Genomic DNA, 21,685 nt, shown 5'->3' with positions numbered 1-21,685 from the left:
AAAATACACTGGGCGGAGCCACAAGCTCCCTGCTCCGCCCCATTCTGTGGCGTCCCCTGTCAGATCCATGAACGTCTTTGTTTTCCTCGACTGAGCTGAAATCTGGATCAGAAATGTACTTGGTTATGGGTGATGGGGAGGGGGGCGGGGTTACCCCACGCCCACAACTCAGAGGCAAATTTCTGATGAAACACTGCCGCTCTGCAGGAACTATGTCCTAGAAAAGGACAGCCTTTTTTTCCTAAACATCAAAGTGGGACTTCAGCTTCAGTGTTTTTTATCTTTTGACGCCCGAAATTCTTTGACGTAACATCAAAGGATTCTGACGCGAAGACGATCATTTCTGTGGTGATATGCAACACTTCATGTAATGTTGGTTATTTAGGTACTTTGATAAATATTTGTAGCCGTGACCACCATGAACCTGCTAACAGTGTTTATCCACGTGTTAAAAAAAAACCATAATACAATGTTAGCAGAGGTTTAAGATCTAAAATGCTCTTTAAGCTTTTATTTAAGCAATATTTTTATTTTATTCCTCATTGCACCAATAATGGATTGATTTAGAAAAACAAACCAAAAAAAACCCAAAGTATGTGATGTTATTTAAACTTTAGGTCTTCTCCTGAACTGAAGATGCTCAGGGCGGCAGCGGGGGGGTAACGTCCGACCTCCAAAGGAGCAGACAACACAAACCTGTGTTGTGTTCGGCTGACAAACTGTTCACTGCGAAGCCAAAGTGAAGCGTGTGTGGAGTCTGAGTCTGTGAAACGCTAACGTCATCACGAAGGCTGTGTGCAGCCAGCCGGCTGTGGCTGTGTGGTCCGTTCGCTGTGTGTGAAACCCGTCAGGCGCTAAGTCCTGCCCTGCAGCTCTGTGATCTACCAGTCCAGATGCGTGCTGCAATTGACCATAAAATTGGCGTTCCTTTCTGGCTCCGGCGGCTCAACGGTAGATGGCGGCTGACCTCTCATTACTTGGCCTCCCTCACTTCACATCACCTTTTCTTTTTTTTGGTCACTCGTTCGTTCTGCTTCTTACCTCCTCTGAGTGAGAGCAGCACTTCTGGATCCAATTAGCGACGTCCAGGCTGATCAAATTTGCCTGAGAGATTGGAAATTGCCCCTTTTATGTCCTCCGGCTCCACATCTGTTCTGCTCAGGTGTTAAAATGACAACTCGAGGCTTTCCCACCTTCACTTTTCTCCATAAAACAGAGAAGGAAACAATTAGAATGACTTAAAAAAAGACGTATGTCGAAGTGAGAGCGTTTGGTTTCATGCACAGGGTTCCTAAAGCAAATCACGTTTAGCCAATAGAGCTGTGATGCCTTCAGGTGTGGCTCGATAAAAATCCTCTCAATTCATTTTAAATGGTTCCTGACACGTTTGCCAGCTCCACACCCCCCAACCTTAAGCCTGTATGATATATAGGCCTGATGCGTGGGGGGAAAGAGCACGGCGTTTTGAAGTTCGGCCGAAGAAAGGAAGGGGGGAAGCTGGCATTTAATTGTGTTCAGGCTGACTGTACATTTGGGAAGGAAAGGGGAGGGGGCACAGAACGCAGAAACTACAAAAACCCCGTCGGTTTGTGGTCCTTGAAACCCAGCGTTGTGATATACTGCACCCTCAAAGCTCGCAGCGGTATTTATAGTGGCTCTGGAGATTTCCCTTGTAAAGCTGCAGGCTTGACCCGTAAACCGGGGCTGCGCCGCCGCAGCCGCCCAAACCCGCCCGCGTCTGCGCAGCTCACATGAAAGCCTCGCAGCTTCACGCAGGCCGCGCTGCTGACGGGGAGAGCTGACCAGTGGGTGTGTGCGGTTGGCGGCGGCGGCTGAAAAAGCAGATGTTTCGATTGAATTTTCAAATAAAAATGCGTTTTGTACTGGAAGTGATCAAAGACCTTAAGACGTTTATTTCTTATTTATTTTATTTTTGTTAGACATCGTGAAGACTTCATAACTAATATCCAGATGATTGTTTTCCTGTTTCTCTTCATTTCTTCTATATTTACTTCCTGGTTAAAGTACCAAATGTTCTTCCTTAAGTAGAACGGAGACGATATTTGTTGTTGTTTATTCAACCTAGACCACCTGTCAATCAAAAAGAAGTTTTTATTACTAGTGACATCAGAAACATGTTGATCAGGAAAAGTCCAAATCTGATTGAATAGTTGTTGCCTCCTAACCTGTCATCTCGCCTCCCCACCAGCAGCCTACGCTCCATAAGCTCCGCCCCCCTGAAGCTTCATTTGCCTTTTATTACGGTTTCCGCTGAAACAGGCCCGATAACTCGAGTGTCTCCTTCGCTGCTCTGAGACGGCCTCTTTCTGACTGATGGCTCTTCTGAGGCTAAGGTGTCGGTCTTATTGCCTCTCATACTTTTACCAACTGGGAGTTATCCCCCCCCCCTGTGATTTTAGCTGTAAATGCGTGGAAGGACGTTCCAGCTGTCCTTCTTTCCCCGCCTGGGTTTGGGTTTCCTCCGTGACATGCAGCCCGGTCTTTGCATGGTCGTGGTTGGACGAGAAGCCGGAGACGTGGCTGGTTAGCGAGGGAACGGCGCATCCGTCTGCTGAGTCCCATCACGGAGAGGGGATCGGCTCCGTTTGAGGATGGAGACTGCTGGGGGTGTGACTAAATCCTGGATGTAGGCTTGAAGCTGTCTGTGATGGTTTTGGACGTCAGCGGGACAATAAAGTTGTTCAGTTATTCCAGGTTCAGCTGCAGTAAAATCCACAGGTTTTCAAGCCGACAGAATAAAATGGGTTTTGGTTAACCGGAGCGGACGTGTGGGCCCGCTTTCATTTTTGTTTTACGACAAATCCCGACACAATCTCTGATTTAGTGACATGTGTGCTTCAACTGTGCAGTCAGCGTGACGATACCGGCCTTTATAATACTATCACCGACCCTTTAACCCTGGAGCTTCTGCATTTTCTAGTTTTCTGTTTGTTCAGGTGAAAATAGAAACACAAACAGCCTGAGGATGCCAGTGCAAACAAACCTGCACCCTGATCCAGGTCTGGACCCGACTCGCATCCAAACGGGTTTCATAAAATCATTTTACTGAATTCAGACTCGAGTGATGATGAAGCTGCTTTTTAACGAAGATCTGCAGAACCGAATTCATGAAATCTTTAGGATTTTCTATTATCTTTCATTTGTTTTAAGCCTTTTTTTAACGACAGTATCTTCTCTAGACATTGACTTTGGAAATGTTTGTTGTATTTTTAACAGCCAAGCATTTTTATGACGATGGTTTTGCATTAGTTATTACCAAAAAATGTTCACATTTTTACTGAAATGGTGTTCTGTCAATCATTATAGCAATGATAATAACATATAGTTCTGTTTCAGTAATACTGACAAAAAAACATATTTAATAATGTATTTAAACTAAAAAGATGGAAAATCTCTATTCCAAAACGAGTGTCATAAGTAAAACTCATAAAACTTGTTTTCTTGGAGCAGTTTCTGCTAAAGTGAAGATAGAAAAAAAAAAAAGAGTGAAATTCCACTTTCGATTTGCTCCAGATTCTATTTCAGGTCTCAGGGCTAAAATATTTAAACCAAATATTGTAAATCTGGCAATTACATGCAAATTATTCCTGCCTCCGACGTGTTGTTTTTGCCTGTTTTTTTTTTTTGGGGGGGGGGGGGGGGGTCCAAGCCTAAGTGGGGGTCAAACTCTGTAAGACTATCTGTGGTTTCTCCTGCAGCTTTCTGCATGTGTGTGTTTTTCTGGTGGGAGTATTTCTACGCTTTCCCCCCTCAGGTCATCAGAGGAATGACCCCCCCCCATCCACTTTTATGTCCTTCAGTTCATAAAAAGTCATCAGTTTTATATAAAAATAGATGCTGGAAGAACTTCAAAGGAATTTGTTTTTAGAAACACTTCAAAGCTTTGTGCTTTAATTTGACCTAATATATATATATATATATATATATATATATATATATATATATATATATATATATATAGGCAAGGCAAGGCAAGGCAAGTTTATTTGTATAGCACAATTCATACACAAAGTAATTCAAGGTGCTTCACAAAACAGAAGAATGCATTAAAATCACAATACATCATAGAATAATCAACATAAAATTTACTTTAAAAGAAAAGGAAAAAAAAAGAAAAATTGAAAACTGATTTAAAAATAAAGGAAGGAAAGGAAAGAAAAGTGCAGATAGGACCTTTCAGTCATATACACGGCTAAACAGAAATGTTTTAAGTCTAGATTTGAACATGAACACAGAAGAGGCCTGTCTTACGCCTTCAGGGAGGCTGTTCCAGATTTTAGCTGCAGAATATTGAAACGCTGATTCCCCTTGTTTAGTTCTGACTCTGGGAATCAACAGGAGGCCGGTCCCTGAGGTCCTCAGAGTACGAGATGGTTCATATGGCACTAACATGTCAGAGATGTACTTTGGTGCTCGGCCATGGAGAGACTTGTACACAAGCAGAGCTGCTTTGAAGTCTATTCTTTGAGGTACAGGGAGCCAGTGCAGAGACCTGAGCACAGGACTAATGTGATCATACGTCCTGGTTCTGGTCAGGACTCGAGCAGCAGCATTCTGGATGTACTGAAGCTGTTTTACAGCTCGTTTGGAGAGGCCGGTGAGCAGGCCGTTACAGTAGTCTAACCTACTGGAGACAAATGCATGAATAAGTATCTCTAGGTCTGGCTTTGACACTATATTTTTTATTTTGGCAATGTTTTTCAGATGGTAAAATGCCGCTGATGTTACTGACTTGATATGGCTGTTAAAGTTCAGGTCAGAGTCCATGATTACCCCTAGATTTCTGACTTGATTTGAGGGTTTAAGAGACAGAGAATGAAGGTAGCTGCTGAGACTTTCTCTTTGTTTCTATGGGCCAAAAATAATAACTTCGGTCTTGTCTGAGTTTAGCTGGAGAAAGTTGTTCTGCATCCACGCACTGATCTGTTGGAGGCAGTGGCTGAGTGAATCCACCGGCCCATATTCACCTGTTGTCAGTGACACATAGATCTGAGTATCATCTGCATAGTTGTGATAAGATATGTTATTACTGCGTATTAACTGCCCTAGTGGCAGCATGTAGAGGTTGAACAGAAGGGGTCCCAGGATCGATCCCTGGGGCACACAACAAGTCAAGGCCATGTAGTCTGAGACACAACTCCCAATTTCAACAAAATATTTCCTGTCTTCCAGATAAGACTTGAGCCAACTTAGGGCAGATCCAGAGATGCCAACCCAGTCTTGGAGTCTGTGCAAAAGGATCCCATGATCAACAGTATCAAAGGCAGCACTCAGGTCTAGCAGGATTAAGACAGAGACTTTGCCATCATCAGTGTTCAGGCGGATGTCGTTGGTTACCTTGATAAGAGCAGTTTCTGTGCTATGATGGGGTCTAAAACCTGACTGGAAAACATCAAATGAATTGTTTAATAAGAGAAAGTCAGTGAGCTGTTGGTAGACAACTTTTTCAAGGACTTTTCCTAAAAATGGCAGATTAGAGATAGGTCTGTAATTATTCAGTACAGTGGGATCAAGACCGTTTTTCTTCAGGAGAGGTTTAATGACTGCAGTTTTTAAGGCCTCTGGAAATATTCCAGATTGAAGAGACATGTTAACTATTTGAGTAATTGATGGCAACACACTGTTCAGGACAGACTTTAGAAATCTAGTGGGTAACACATCAAGGCAGCATGTAGACGAGCTCAGACGGGTGATGGTCTCTTGGACAGTTTGGTCAGTGACAGGTACAAAGTGAGTCAGCTTAGAGTGAGTAGGTGGCCGTTCGATAGTTATATGTGTTGTGGAGTTGATGGCTTTTTTAATGCCCTGAACCTTGTCATTAAAAAATACAGCAAACTCATTACATTTAGGTGTGCAAACCAGTTCTATTGGTAGCTGGGTTGGAGGGTTAGTTAATCTGTTTACTGTTGTGAACAGGACACGAGAGTTGCTGCTGCAACTTACAATGATTGCAGAGAAGTACCTTTCCCTTGTTCTGCATAAGATCTGGTTGTAAGCGTACAACTCCCCCTTATACATTTCATAATGAACCTGGAGTTTTGACTTGCGCCACTTTCGCTCAGCTCTGCGGCACTGTTGTTTCTGTGCCCTGACTAGATCATCATTCCTCCAGGGAGCTTTCTGTCTATGTTTTCTCAATTTAACCTTCATAGGGGCAATGGCATCCAGAACATTCAAGATGCTAAAAGTAACAGAATTCAGAATTTCATCAACATTGGCACCAGAGGCGTTTTCAGGGTTTATCATTTCTACAAACTGGGCCCTAGTGCTCTCATTTATTTGTCTCCCCTGGACAACTGCAGGGCCAGGCGGTGGTTTGGGAGCAACAGACAGGTCAAAGAATACACAGAAATGATCAGAGAGGGCGACATCAACCACACTGACATTGTAAATATTAACCCCCTTTGTGATGAGCAGGTCCAGAGTGTGCCCTCTGCTGTGGGTGGGGCAACTTACATGCTGAATTAGATCAAAGGTTTCAAGGACAGCATTGAGCTCTTTTGCATTTCTGTCATTGACATTATCAACATGAACATTAAAATCACCTGTAATGACTAGACCATCAAAGTCTGTGCACACAACTGAGAGCATTTCAGTGAAATCATCAATGAAACTTTGGCTGTGCTGAGGAGGTTTGTACATAACTATGCAGAGTAAGGGAGGAGTTTGTTTTAACTCAATCTTAAAGGACACATACTCAAATGATGAAAACACACCAAATGATAGTCTGCGGGTTGCAATATTATCTCTAAACAGTGCAGAAACGCCTCCACCCTTTTTATTTTCTCGTATTTCTGATACATGTTTGTAGTTGGGGGGAGTTGATTCGACTAGAACTATGTTTCCTGTGTTTTTGTCAAGCCATGTTTCAGTTAAAAACATAAAATCAAGATTAAAAGAAGAGATAAGATTATTGATTAAAAATGATTTGTTGCATAAACATCTGACATTGAGTGCAGCAAGTTTGAGATTAGTTTCCTTGGGACTGGTCGAAACCTTCTTGCTGGGGATATGAACTAGATTTCTTTGATTGGACGGTCTAACTGCCCTTTTTTGCATTCTACGTGGTGCAACTACAGGTATAGCACCAGAAGGAAGCTGTTCATCACAGGGCCCCAGTTTGACATAACCTTTCCTAGGACACTGGGGGCCCGTTTCATCCTAGCTCTGGGGGATAGCACGTCTAGAGGCGCGCAGGGGAGGTCGAGTTGAGGGTAGTTTGGGTGTTGGACCAGGAGGAGCGGGAGCTGGACGGGATTTGGGTGAACGATGGAGGGGGCGCGTTGGAGGGGCTTTGGATGAAGGATGTGTTGGAGGGACTTTGGGTGAAGGAAAAGGAGGGAGTGCTGGAGGGGTAGGAGAGCTCCTGTGTGGTGTGAGGCTCACAGGTGTTAGGGGAGCCATCTTAATTCCTGACTTAATGAGGCTATCAAAATGGCTAGGTAGGGCCATGGGTGAAAGTGGGGGGGACGAAAAGGAAAGTGAGTCTTCACTGGGAGTAGATGTAGCAGGGGGCGCCCACAGCTGGTCAGACGGTGGTATTTCTGGGGCCAAATCTGGTGGTTGTTGTTGTGGTTCTGCGGTTGGGTCCTTAGCTGGAGGTGGTTGTGGTGCTGGTGCTGCCGGATCCAAGTCTTTGACCGATGGTGGTGGTGGAGGTAGTTGTTGTTGTTGTTGCCGTTGTGCTGTGGTTCCTGGGACACTGGCTCGGTCCTTCCTTACTGCCTTTTCAGGGCCTTGGCCTCTATGCCCCAGAGCGTGGAGGAGGTTCTTCACTAACTCTCTTGCTCCACCTCTGTTCAGGTGTGGGCCTCTTCCCATGAATAGGTCCTTTCGTTTCCAGAATGTATTGAAGTTCTCAATGTAATGCAATCCTCTGGAAGCACACTCTCTGGAGAGCCAATTGTTCAGCTGAAACAGACGGCTGAACTTGAGTGACACCCCATCGATGTTAGGAAGAGGTCCACTGATGAATGCTTCAACCTCTACTTTGTCAATCTCTTCAAATAACTTGATGAAGTCTTTTTTCAAACGTTCAGATTGTTCTTTTCTGATATCGACAGCACCTACATGGATGATTATTCGTTTGACTCCTTGGTACAAGACTTTAGATAAGAGTCCTGTAATCACTGGAACAGTAGAACTTGGGCAACATAAAGTTTGCATTCTTCTGTGGCTGACTCCACTGATAGCGCCATCTCCAAGCAGCAGCGTATCTCTGACCTTGACGTTTGGCACAGATTTTCTTTCCGCCTGTGCTTTGTTTCCAACATTATAACTCCTATTCTGTGGTCCAATTTCACTTTGTTCTTTAACATCACATTGTGTTATGGGTAAAAATCTGTTTGTGAGCTTTATTTCGGATGTTCTGTCATCTTTACGCTTTGGCTTAACACAGAGTTCCTCCACACAAAGTTTCGGAAAGGACACAACATCACTCAGGTCTATGTCACTGTTATTCTTCTCATTTGTAGTAAGAGTGGGCTTCTTACCACCCGATGTTACTGGAAGGGTCTTGTGAAGTCCATTTTCAGTTTCCAAAGTAAATATCCGTGTTTGTAGCTCTTTTATTTCTTGTTGGTAGATCCGACAGCGTTCACAGTGGGAGTTTGTTTTTCTTCCTCTTCCGGACATGTCGCTGGCTTGTCAGACGTAAAAATATTGATTTGTATAGGTAGAAGTCACAAAAAAGGATGACCAGTCTGATATTCCAGGAGTTGTGGATGAAGTAAAATAATTAAAAATGATTAATTAAATGATTAAAAAGCAAATAAAGCAGGAAGCGGCAGGAGCAGGGGAAAAAGCGTCTGCACTCTTTTGCAGGGGGAGGAGCAAAAGAGTGCAGATATATATATATATATATATATATATATATATATATATATATATATATATATATATATATATATATATATATATATATATATATATATATATATATATATATATATATATATATATATATATATATATATATAGCCGCTGTGTTGCATCATCTTTTGGTGCAAAAAGACAATTTAGAAAAAAAAGTCTAGATCTGTTTTAGAATAATTTGTGAACTTTAACAATTTAAAGAAAAAGAAGCTAAAATGTTGAAATAGAATTAAAAAACAAAAATCGGGATTCTACATTTAAGTAAAATGGGATTCAATGAAAAAAGGACAAATCTAGATATATGTGAAGCCCTGTTGTGTTTTCTGTCCTTCCGGGCCTTTCTGACCCTGTTTCCCAGACTTCAAAGAGCGTTTTCTCTGAGGGGATGTGGCCAAACGTAGAGGTGGCGGCGTTTTTCAGTCTGCGTCAAACGCCGTGGCACCTGAACATCTGTCCGACAGGACAAATCCCGCCCTCTTTCCCAGCATTCCTGCCAACAGAAGTCCGTTAGAGGTCAGAGGTTTGCGTTATCTGAGGCTCTCTTTTTCTGAGCGGGAACGTGTGGCAGCCAGAGGCAGCGCCGAGCTTGGAGCGTAGCGGTGGAGGCTGGCCGGGCATGACATCATCTGGGAGCTGACAGGAATGGAAATCTCCTCCCAGGGAGAAAACGGAGGGATTTGAAAAAGAAACACTGGTTAGGACTGCTCCGATGGAGCAAACAGCGGGTGGTCGCGAACGCACACTGTGTGAAATATTATCACTCAGAGCGCAGGGGATGGCGTCCGTCAAAGGGTAACCGCTTGGTTTATGTTGTCACACTTGTTGCCAGGTAGAGCTTTGGAAATCCTGCAGCAAGTGGTCCTGAGAGAGTTTTCCTGCAAAGTTTGGTTTGGCAAAGCGAGCTTCGGTCTGAACGTTCTCTTAAATGTATCGACTCGTTTTATGCCTAAATTTAGGTTTTAGCTTTGAAATCCATCAAAACAGGGTTGGATGAAGACTGAACGCACGTGTTACATCACCTGCAAGCCTTTGTCTTTGTTTAATCACCAGCATCTCATGTTGTAGTGAAAAAACAAACTGTTTACAGTCCATCTTTCCTGAGGAATTGTCACGAAAAAAAGACGTCCAAACTGTCTGGAGACAAAAAGCTGAATTTGGATAATAATAAATTTAGAATCTGAGGCTTCATGAAAGTATTTTGTATGTAAATTTATTAAAGTTCCACCAGATTCGTTTCCACCATAGTGAAAAGGCCAGATGAGGAATGGGGTGACTCCGCCCCCCTGGTGTTCCAAACAGGAAGTACACGCTGGCTCCAAGAAGCCAAAATCCCACAGACTTCTTGTTACTCAGTCGTTATGTTGGTCAGAATAACCATTCTTGCTCTGATACCTTTTATTAACATGTTCTTGACAATCCGGATAATATTTAGTTGACTCCCATAAATCCTTCAACCGATAGTTTTCCTGTTTCTCTTACTTCATTTTAGTATCTTCCTCCATTTTTCGCTGAACTCCTTCTACACTTTTCATCTATTTCAACCGTTCAACTATTCAAATGTTCAGCTCTTTCAGCTTCTTCCAGCTGTGACTTTTGGTCCTTCAAATCCTTGAACTGTTCCAGATATTCCAGGATTATATGGATTATATGTCCTGTCCACTGTATCTGGTTGGTGGCGTAACGCCATCACACGTGAGCTGTAGTGCACAACTTCACCGGTTATTCAAGTCGTAACCTGCTTACTGACGACGTTTGGCTCCAACGTGGTTAAGACATCAAACGCTTTGCTTCCCAACGTTTTCTTCTGCTGGACCTCACATCGTACAGTTTTTCCTGACATGAATGCTGACTTTGAGATCTCTCATGGTGACAGAGGTCTTCCTCTGAGCTCCTTCAGCTCTTCTCTAAGTCAGTCAAATGGCCCAAACAGTCCAGCAGCTTCTCTTTCAGTCTTTTTCGTCGTTGACGTTAGTTTGCTTCAGGTTTTCTACTTTTTCAAAAATCCTCTCCTGATTTTCTTGTTCCTCGTCCAAACCAAAAACTCAGATTCAGGCTGACAGAGGAGGACTTTTCTCCTGATTGTTGAGCCGCTTGTCCTTGATTAGTGCCTCTTTGGATTACCCAGAAATCCACGGTTGTGTCGGGGGGGCAGAATGGCTTCAGCAAGAGCGGGGATGAAGCACAGACTCATTTCTCTAAGTATCAGTGGGCGGATTGAAGGAGTTGGGGTAGATAGTCTTCCAACAGGTCCTCGGAGACGCATTGATCTGAAGGAATTTAACACCCAGACGTCTCCTTTCTGCTCCATTTAAATACAAGCACGGCTTCACCTTTCAGGAGCATTTCTGACTTCCTGTCCGTTGAAAATTCGCCGTTTGGCTTCGATTGTCAGTTGTTAACTTCTGCAGAAATCCTCGACATCCCCCCCCTCGTATGTTCTTTACCACCACTTTGGCCACCAGGGGAACTGTGGGTAATGATGAGGAAATGACCTGTGCTGTTCAGGCCCGTGTGTTTTTACAAAGGAGAGAACAGAAAGTGACTGGAAATGGCGTGTTTTAGGGATCTGATGGGGTGGATATTCACTCAGAAGTTTACTTGGACTTCTAGATCTTCGCATCGCCATTGGCTCTTTGTGCTTCTCAGAGCTGCAAAACACGGCGGCGTGTTTCGTCCGGCAGCGCGTGGGAGTGTAACGGAGATATTTCTCATGGCAGCCTTACAATAGCTGCGGCGGCGGCGGGTCTCTGCTGGGACCTGCGTCTGCAGCGCCGAGGCTGTATATCTGCTCACGATGACCAGACAGGAAGTCCTCGCTGTGTGGGCGTGAACGCCGCTGACAGAAAGTTTTCCTCCTCCTGCGTCAGATTTTAAAAAGCTTTTGAATTTCATCGACACCCTCAAAAAGCTCAACTAAAAGAGCAAGTTTTTTTAACCAGAAATGTTGATTTGAATCATTGCTTTGAGCAATCACACGACTTTCATCCACTTGTTGATAACTGGATTTGTTCAGCACTTCTATGCAGCAGTTGACATAAAAGTGCTGAACACAAGAAAGACAAGAAAACAAACACTAAAACATGTTTAAACACAAGATTACATATAAGGAGATTAAGCAACAAAAACACCCTAAAGGTAACAGATACAGAGAGAACAAAAGTGGCCCTAAAACCGGTCCTTGAGGAACCCCATAAGAAACCTGAGCTGTGGTGAATTTAAAACCACCCAAGCTGACACACATGGTTCTTTCTGCCGGGTAAGACTTAAACCAGTCCAGTGCAGAACCTCGGATCCCCACCAAGTTCTGGAGCCTAGACGTTCAGATACTGGGGTTTACTGTGTGCTATGCTGCTGTTAGATCCAGCAGAACCAGGACGACATCGTCTCCAGCATCGTTAGCCAGTAGAATGTCGTTGCTGACTCTTAGTAATGCCGATCTGTACTGCGCAAAGATCTAAAACCAGACTGGAAGACTTCAAGAATTTGATCTGGTTTAATAAATCCAGAAAAGATGGAAAATAGTCTTTAAGCACATTTGAAGGCCAAAACTCTTCTTCCTTCTTCCTTACGCCACACCGGAACGGTCCGGATCAGCCTCAGGAAGGTCAGACCCGCTGATCTTGTGCAAACACAAGTTTTGTGAAACATCTACCCAGCTCTGCCAGTAATAGATTACAGTTTAGAAGTACGTTTTAATACACTTTCTTTTACAACTTTTTATTTACCAAACACTAGAATTTACCAAATATTTTTGAGGAAAAGTAAAAAAACTGAAAAGGAAATTCTGAGAATATACAGGATTGTAGCTGAACATAGTTTCATATGTATAATCATATGTAAAAGTACCAGACATCCTGGATGTTTCACTTTCCAACTACTTTCACCATAAAAATCCTCCCAGTTGTCCCCGACCCCCAGACCACAGACCAATACCGCCCGCGGGTCACTTGGTACCGCTAGGATTAAATAAATGAAAAGTTACATACTTTTATTTTTTCGTATACTTCTCTGATTGTGAAAGACGTTTTATTTTGTAAAGTTACCAGATTCTCTTCTCTACGTCCGTCTGACCAAGTCGCTCGCCTCGGTCATGTGACCTCAATACGTTTGATAACTTCTTAAAGCTTCTGCTACGACTGCTTAACCGACTCTAGAATGTTACAAAGACGTTGCTGATAAAGTTGTGTAGTCGATGGATTAATGCTAGCTGTCATATTTAGAAAAAAACACAGTTTTTGTGACGGTGTCATCATTTTGTTTGTATTAATTATCCTCTACAAGTCGGACAAACGTCTGTTTTTCTTTTTTCAGCTTAAACTTTCAAGGTGAAAGTGAAATGTACGCCACATTTAAGGCTGTCCTGCTGGAAATCTAGAAAACAAAGAAAGTCTAAACCCACTGCAGACGTTTTACAGAGAATTGAGATTCTATAAAACACATTTCTGCTTTGTTAAAGTTTTCATTCTTAAAACATGTAAAGAAAACAGGGAGATTTAGAGCAAAACTAAATGTAAAAACATTAGCATAGAAAATAAATTTAAAGAGAAATACACAACAGGTGAAGATAAAAACAACAACATTAAACTAGGAATTAATGCTTTTGCTCTGAAGGATAAACCTGATTTGATTTGAAGTGTTAAAAAGTCAATTTATAAAAAATAAAAAACAACTTTGAGTTTTTTACAAATCCAAAAAATCTTTTGTTCATCTTCTGGAAAGTATCTGCAGACGTCTTTTTACTTTGGACTTAACTGTGGAGCGTTGTGATGAGAAGAATAGTTTTTACTGAAAAGAGCGGCTCTAAAAGGTTTTGGGTCGGCTGAACCAGAACAGAACTTTCACGTTTTTCCCTCCAGCTTCAAGCCTCCTGATGTTTTTATTCCCACAAATATCTGGAGCTTTTTTTTTTCCTTCTCTCTGTGTTTGAACACAAAAAGCTGTGAATTATTATTTTCCGATGCATTTGGTTGTGGCGGGCTGTATGCAGCCATGTGGAGGGGGGGAGGGGGGGTCTCTGGAAACATCCCTCTGCTCGTCGTATATCACGCCGCTGACAGCAGCCATTTTGCCTTGTTTTCATTTTAATCACGAGTGCAGCTGTGCTGCAGAGCGGCGCGTTAGCCCGCCGGGGGCTGGAGGGCCGTTACCGGGCCACGAGGAGCCCCCCAGGAGGGGTAATGTCCAGGCTTCACGTCCATCAGCAGCACCCACAGCCCGTACAGTGTGGGAGCATGGGAAATTAAAGCTTTATCTGAAGATATAAGAGTCAATTAAGTTTATTTTTAAATCATTTATGGCCTATTTGTGTAAAAAAATGTCTGCTAATGTAGAAACATTGAGTCTTTTGCTCTAAGCAGCCATGAAACACTAAAAGAAAACTTTAAGCACGGACTCACATCTTCCTGAAGTCACATTAACACAGTTTTAAAACCATAGAAATAATAAATAAATGGTGTTTCTTCTGACTGACGTTTCAAAGTTATTGAAAAATAAAAATGACATTGCCCCCCCCCCAGACATCAGACAAATGTTTAAAAGAGCAGCTGTAGTGAATCAGACCTGCAGCATTGACGTTTAAGAAATGACACAGTAGCGTACGTTTGTACTTTCAGTCTTTTTGAAGCTTTTTTTCTCTGCTAACTGTTGTCCGTAAAACACAGTAGAGACCGGCGCTCATTTCAGGCCACATTTTCTGAAATCATGACTTAATAAACTCTGCAGCTTCCTCAGCTTTTCTGGTGTTCACCTCCGAGCTGAGAAATGCACAGAAAGTCAGACGGAGCTGCCGGATCTCCCAGGAAGTCGGAGACGCCAGGAGATGAGTTTGTTCTGCAGACTCTGCGTCGAGCCTTTTGAATCCCATGCAGGCGCTCCTCCTGCATTTTATTCAAATAAAAGAGACGTCTGTAGATTCTGCAGTTTGAGATTAAAGCACGTTTTGTTCTCAGCTTTAAAATAAATAACAAATTTCTGCTTATAAGGCTCAACTGTCAAGCGAAGCTGTCAAAAAAGCGACAAAGCTCTCCGTTTATTGAATCTTTAGTCCAACCTGTTGTTGGTTTCAGGACGGTCACACGCTGCAGAACCTGAGGTGGAATGTGGGGAAAGGAAACAGCATTTCCTGGAGATCAGAGCAGAAAATGATCAAACGTTGTTGAATCCAAAACTCTGCTTTTCACTTCCGGTTTAATACGGAATTGATTTTAAAATCTTCATCTTTTGTACATACATTACTGACCTTTAATCCACTCTTCATCAGCGCGATCCTTCGGGTCTAAAAAGCTCAGCTCTGGTCTCTCAGACTGTCGCTCCTCGTCTTCCTCTGTCGCTGCGTCAGATCAACTCTAAACTCTCCGATGTTTCTGTTCCGAAGCGCTTTCGGTCGATCTGATGGGGATTTAAACGTTTCTCCAGTTCTGCCAGCGTTGAGGTTTTAAAAACACTTTGTGATTGGATTCTATGGAAAGGCTTAATCAATAAAGATTTACTCACCATCTGCCAAAAATCAAGATGAAAGTTTATTTTTATGAAGATTTTTATCCCAAGAGAACGTTTGCTTTTTACACAACCATCTTCAAAGATTCTAGTAAAATGTGTTTTTAAATAACAAACAAATATTTTTGGATCAATAATTAAAAACTTTGCAACAAATTTAGAAACTTTAGCTTTTTTCTGACTAAAATTTCAGACTTTTGATGGAAAGATTCTGTGAAAAACAGCTTTTTTTTGGCTTTCCTTTCTACGTTTTCAGCCTTTGGCCTCCAGCTTTAGGGATTTAAACGTCAACCTTTGCTCAGTTTGAGTTTCATGACGGTTCTATGATTTAATGCAGTTTGGATGTAAAGTGAACTGAAAATGACAGAAAAATGGCTCAAACTCTGATGCTCTTTAACCGCCTGCGACAGCTTTCAGACCGGATTCTTTTTCTGAAAATGTGTCTGCTTGGTGACGAAGAGGAAAAGGTTCGATACCCCGGAGTCGTCTTTAGTGTTTTGCATCACTTGTGTTGTGAGGAACTCTGCGCACGCCAGTCTCCCCGGGTCACAGATGCCTCCAAAGCGCCGTTTGCCCAGAACCAAGAGAGTGTGGGGCGCTCTGCTGAAAACAGCTTCTTCTCTGTAATCCGTCCCACATGGATCTCCACGCCGTCCATGAAAGCGCGGCGTGGAGGCAGGCGGGATGGATGAGGAGTGGGTGCCGTCCCGGTTGGCCTTTGATGGAAACCCTTGTCATGTTTCTGGTCTGGAGTCTGAGTGGGACTTGATTTGCGAGGTTCTGCCAAGCCCGCTCTGCGGCGGAGGCTGACGCTTCCCGCCGTCCTGATCTCCCATCTGCTTCGACTTTGGGGAGTTCTGTCTGTCAGGCGTCATGTTTGAACTGTGCGAGCCGGGAAACGGCTTCATCCAGTGGTTCTCAATGGAAGCCACCTGACGGCGGCGCTTCAGCGGCGAGGCTGAAGCGCCGCCGCCGCCGCCTCGCAAAAAACCCAGACGGCAGGAAAAAGCTGCAGCAGCCTAGAGATAGAAAGATCTGGAAAATCAAGTTACAACTAAAGAATAAAGATGATTTTCCTTGTTATAAATCAAAACAAATCTGCCAATAAAACAGATATTTGTAGATTTGTCATCTTCTTCTCATTTGAGACCAAAGAAAACCTTGAAATTAGTAATAAAAAGTAAACATAATAAGAATTTTATTGTTAGAAATCAGCTTAATGTGTTTAAAGCAGAAACATTTATATGCATATTTATACTTTTCCTGTTTTAGGCGCTTCAACAGTCCAGTCTTTAGTTGTTTCTACATCGTTAAACAGAAAACTAGAATAAGACATTTTCAATAAAACTGTTGAAATTCCATCTTTTGGTACGTAAAGATGATATTTTCATGATATTTAAGATTTAATGTTTTTTAAAAAAGTTGTTGCATTTTCACTGAAAAGTTACTAGTGGTTATTTTTGTCTCATTTTAAGAGAATTAAAAATTTAAACTAGACAAAAAAACTTTCGATTTGTAGGCCTTAATGTTCTGAAAGCACATCCGTGTTTTGTTTAGCCAAACTCTAAAAAGACAAGCTCTTCCTGTGAAACTGACCTGATCTTGAAATCTTTCATCCTTTATGGAACGAGGAATAAACTCAGTTTATTATTTTGTTAAAATTGAATAAATTAGAGCAACAATTCTCCTGCAAATTAAATAGGATTTCTTGTATTTGAGCTGAAATAAGAAATTCAATGCCTCTGTGTTCCGGTTGAATCAATAACTTTCATTAATGATCAGGTTTTTTGGGTTGTTTTTGCAGATTATGAGTGTAAATTTAGTTTGGAGGATTCCAGAAATTAATTTCATAAAGACTAAATTCATCTTTAAAGAAAAAAAAGAAAGAAAAAAGTCAAGTTTCCAAATCTATATTATAGGCAAGGCAAGTTTATTTGTATAGCACAATTCGTACACAAAGTAATTCAAGGTGCTTCACAAAACAGAAAAATGCATTAAAATCACAATACATCATAGAATAATCAACATAAAATTTACTTTAAAAGAAAAGAAAGAAAAAAAAAAAATTGAAAACTGATTTAAAAATAAAGGAAGGAAAGGAAAGAAAAGTGCAGATAGGACCTTTCAGTCATATACACGGCTAAACATAAATGTTTTAAGTCTAGATTTGAACATGAACACAGAAGAGGCCTGTCTTACGCCTTCAGGGAGGCTGTTCCAGATTTTAGCTGCAGAATATTGAAACGCTGATTCCCCTTGTTTAGTTCTGACTCTGGGAATCAACAGGAGGCCGGCCCCTGAGGTCCTCAGAGTACGAGATGGTTCATATGGCACTAACATGTCAGAGATGTACTTTGGTGCGTGGCCATGGAGAGACTTGTACACAAGCAGAGCTGCTTTGAAGTCTATTCTTTGAGGTACAGGGAGCCAGTGCAAAGACCTGAGCACAGGACTAATGTGATCATACGTCCTGGTTTTGGTCAGGACTCGAGCAGCAGCATTCTGGATGTACTGAAGCTGTTTTACAGCTCATTTGGAGAGGCCGGTGAGCAGGCCGTTACAGTAGTCTAACCTACTGGAGACAAATGCATGAATGAGTATCTCCATGTCTGGCTTTGACACTATGTTTTTGATTTTGGCAATGTTTTTCAGATGATAAAATGCTGCTGATGTTACTGACTTGATATGGCTGTTAAAGTTCAGGTCAGAGTCCATGATTACCCCTAGATTTCTTTTTTTTTTTTTTTTTTTTTTTTTTTCTTTTAACTTGTCCTGTCCAACAGCTAGGCAAACAGATGAGAGCTGAGGGCCTCTTGTGTTGGACATATTTTATTCTAACAAGAGGGGTTATTCATCTTCAGACAAACCAAAGGTATGTCTGAATAAACCCCTTTTGTAATTGAGGCCAAACTTTATTAATTTCAATCATGTTTGAAAATCTTTGGTGTTGGACCGGACGGAAAAGGAAAGAGGGGAACAAGAGAGAGGGACGTTAGAGAGAGGGGGGGGTAGGAGGGTGATAATAGGAGGGGAAGGGGGGTAAGACCATGAAGCAGCATAGAGCAGACAGGTTTACTGGTTGTTTATCGTTACGGTACGGTTCAAATGTAGTACAAAAAGGGCGGGGCCTGTTCACACACACTCAAATATTATCAACACACCTGCTAGCCGCAGAAATGTCCACATGTCAACATGCACACAAAACAGATAGTGTTCACGAACGCATACTTATGCCTTTAAACCAACTAGTGTGAAATCTTTCATTCATTCAATCATGCAAACTATTAGTGCAAAGGTGAGCTAACACCTGTGCTCAGGTGAGTGTTTATGTTCTTCTAAAATGGATGGTGGAATGTGAAAAGAAGGAGGAGGAGCGCCCAGCCACCCCCACACCCATACCCCCGCCGCAGCAGCAGCGGCAGCCGGAATTCCCCCAGCGCCACACGGGAACAGGCAGGGAACAACCGCCCCCCGGGCGACCAAGACCGCCACCCAGGCCAGGGCCAGCAGGACCGCCGCGAGGCCCCCAGAGCCAGAGAGCAGGGAGGCGCAGAGGGAAAGAGAGCGCCGCCCCAGCCCAGCCAGGAAAGCAGCCCCCCGCCGCGCCGGAAGAGCCCAACGCAGGGCCCCACCGGAGAGGGACGCCCACAGCCCCAGACGAGCACCCCACCACCACCCAGGAGTTCCGGGCATCCCCCCGCCCCGACCCCAGGTACGAGCCAGGACCCCCCAAGGGAGACCCGCTCCGCACTCCAGGCAGCCACCCACCCGGCCCACGGTTGGTCCAGGCAGGAGCAAGGCAGGGGCCCGCCGCCCCCGCCCAGGAGGGGGGAACCCCGGGGAAAAAAGGGCGGCCCATAAGGGATGTTATAAATATGGCCCGACCAGGCTCGGCCATGTTGGAAGTTTGGCGGGGCCCAGCGCCCAGGGGCAAGGACCAGGACCCACCCCCCAGGGACACGAACACCCCCGGCTCAGGTGTAATATGAACCCCCCCACCGTGCGGAGAGAGCACCGCCGGGCCCAGGGAGCCGGCACCCAAGGGACACGGCCGCCATCGCCAAGGGGCCCACACCCCCCACCAGGGACGGGGTAGGGGACAGATGGACCCAGGTCCCACCTTCCTTGTAAAATGTGTGTGCGTGTATGGGTGTTTGAGAGGGTGTTTGTGTGCATGTGTGTGTGTTTATGTTTGAATGTATATATTGAAGGGGGAGGGGTGTGTGTACTAAGGGGGGTGCAGTTAAAATTGGCGAGTAGGGCACTAAGGGGACATCTCCTGATTACTCACAGTGATGTCCCCTCACCCTCCACACCAAGGGGCCCTAAATGTCTAAGGTGCGGTTAAAATTGGCGGGTAGGGTGCCAGGAGGACATCTGCTGCTTGCTGGCAGTGATGTCCAAGCACCCCCCCTACCAAGGACCCTATGTGTCTAAGGTGCAAATAAAACCGAAAGAGGGGGGGCCCACTCCATACGGCAACCATAGGAGGGGGGCCACTCCCAAGTAGCCCCCCCCCAAGGCGCATCGCAGGCTAAACCCCCCACCCCCTCACCCTAATATGAGGTTATATAAGGAATGGGGTAAGTTGGGGACAGCTGGTAGACTGTCCCCCGGTGGTCAAACAGCCGTCCCCCAGCCCACCCCCAGCAAAGGGGCCAGGGCCACCCAGCCCAGGGGCCCACCCCCGGAGGCGCCGACACCCCAGGCCCGGCACCACCCACCCCACACAGAGAGAGAGGAGCCAGAAAGCGTCGCCCCCCCCCGGAGCAAGCCCAGGCCCCCACCCCCAGACGCCGGCCCTAGAAGAGCTCTGGTCAGGCCTCGACGGGACCGAGGAGGCCAACCGGCCGAGGCAACCACTGATTGCCTCAGCGGAGACCCCGACCCGCTAGCCCCCCCGACCCGTACTAATAATGGGCCCCCCCTCCCCCCCAGAACGCCCCCCCACAGGACAGGGCCGACAAGCCCCCCACCCCACCCCACCCCAGACCCCGCAGCCGAAGCGGGTGACACCCAGAGCGACCGGGGGCCCCGAGAGGGTTGTCCCGTCCCGTCCCAGAGCCAGGGAAGGGCCGATCCCAGCCCCAGGTGCAGATGGGCAGCCCATCCGGCGCCGCTGGGCCCCCCCCACCCGAGCAGGGCCCCCCGCCAACCCCCCCCAGCACAGGCAAAGGGACCACCCCCCAAGCCAAGCCAGACCACCACCCCACCCCCCCACCACCATTACCCCTAGATTTCTGACTTGATTTGAGGGTTTAAGAGACAGAGAATGAAGGTAGCTGCTGACACTTTCTCTTTGTTTCTGTGGGCCAAAAATAATAACTTCGGTCTTGTTTGAGTTTAGCTGGAGAAAGTTGTTCTGCATCCACGCACTGATCTGTTGGAGGCAGTGGTTGAGAGAATCCACCGGCCCATATTCACCTGTTGTCAGTGACACATAGATCTGAGTATCATCTGCATAGTTGTGATAAGATATGTTATTACTGCGTATTAACTGCCCTAGTGGCAGCATGTAGAGGTTGAACAGAAGGGGTCCCAGGATCGATCCCTGGGGCACACCACAATTCAAGCCCATGTAGTCTGAGACACAACTCCCAATTTCAACAAAGTATTTCCTGTCTTCCAGATAAGACTTGAGCCAACTTAGGGCAGATCCAGAGATGCCAACCCAGTTTTGGAGTCTGTGCAAAAGGATCCCATGATCAACAGTATCAAAGGCAGCACTCAGGTCTAGCAGGATTAAGACAGAGACTTTGCCATCATCAGTGTTCAGGCGGATGTCGTTGGTTACCTTGATAAGAGCAGTTTCTGTGCTATGATGGGGTCTAAAACCTGACTGGAAAACATCAAATGAATTGTTTAATAAGAGAAAATCAGTGAGCTGTTGGTGGACAACTTTTTCAAGGACTTTTCCTAAAAATGGCAGATTAGAGATAGGTCTGTAATTATTCAGTACAGTGGGATCAAGACCGCTCTTTTTCAGGAGAGGTTTAATGACTGCAGTTTTTAAGGCCTCTGCATTATAGTTAAAATGATCAAATCAAGTCAGGAAATATTTGTACAATTAAAATTTGGTTTTAACACCTTATCATTTTAAAAGCTTTGCCTTTAGATGTTTCATCTTTAGCTTCATCACATGTTAATATGAAGAGCAGAACTCAGAGACCGTCTGGGTTCTGGTTCGGACCGGTTCTGGGTTCTGGTTCGGACCGGTCGGTCGTGCCTTTCTCTGTCCGGTCTGAGCAGAGATGCTGCTGCGTCAGGATCTGCGTTCTGCCTTTGACCTGCGCAC

The 21,685-nt window shown here is 44.5% G+C and overlaps 1 protein-coding gene across 1 annotated transcript in view; it reads left to right on the top strand.

The window, feature by feature from the left end:
* agmo (alkylglycerol monooxygenase) overlaps positions 1-21,685 on the top strand; it is a 62,943-nt gene that overhangs the window by 40,489 nt on the left and 769 nt on the right. The window lies entirely within an intron of this gene.

Source organism: Oryzias latipes, chromosome 16 (genome assembly GCF_053564925.1).
Source record: "Oryzias latipes strain Hd-rR chromosome 16, Olatipes_Hd-rR_3.1".
Classification (NCBI taxonomy): domain Eukaryota; kingdom Metazoa; phylum Chordata; class Actinopteri; order Beloniformes; family Adrianichthyidae; genus Oryzias; species Oryzias latipes.
The sequence above is the reverse complement of the archived record's forward strand: the minus strand, read 5'-3'. Positions and strand labels throughout refer to the sequence as shown.